This window comes from Seriola lalandi, unplaced genomic scaffold, assembly GCF_002814215.2.
Source record: "Seriola lalandi dorsalis isolate HSWRI2012SDOR001 ecotype SW California unplaced genomic scaffold, Sedor1 jcf7180002049927, whole genome shotgun sequence".
Lineage (NCBI taxonomy): Eukaryota > Metazoa > Chordata > Actinopteri > Carangiformes > Carangidae > Seriola > Seriola lalandi.
The window spans coordinates 5,702-6,180 of NW_019520480.1; the positions used below are offsets into that span (position 1 = coordinate 5,702).

General features: G+C 42.4%; 1 pseudogene; it reads left to right on the forward strand.

Moving 5' to 3' along the window:
- The first annotated feature begins 250 nt into the window (after window positions 1–250).
- Window positions 251–479, forward strand: part of LOC147819739 (uncharacterized) — a 2,108-nt pseudogene continuing 1,879 nt past the window's right edge.

Below are 479 nucleotides of genomic sequence, written 5' to 3' on the forward strand. Positions count from 1 at the left end.
TGTCACCGGTTGTCGTGGTGATGCGAGGTGATTGACAAGTTGACAACCAGCCAATATGATGGAGGAGGCCGGATGGCTCCTCCTCCAGCCTGTGAATACAATTATGATTGGCTTGTTTCACCCTCGTCACCCCCGACCTATAATGGGAACTCGGGGACTCCGGAAGCTTGTGTGATGTGTGTGGAAAGAACAGGGGATAAGAAAATAGGTAGGCCCTAATCAAGTCATATTGTAATATCGTAGCCAAATAATGCCTGGTTTAGCCACTGAGCTAAGAGAGCTTATTGAAGGCAGAACTAAATCTAAAAGACACAGAGAAATAATCAAATGGATGCAGAAGAAAAGGCTTCTAAGAAGATGGATGAGATGCCAAAAATGCAAACACAAGATGAAATTCAAGGAATCAGTTTGTGTGGACAACTATGCATGGTAAGTTTATTTTTATTGCATGAAATGACAACATACATGGGTATTTTGGT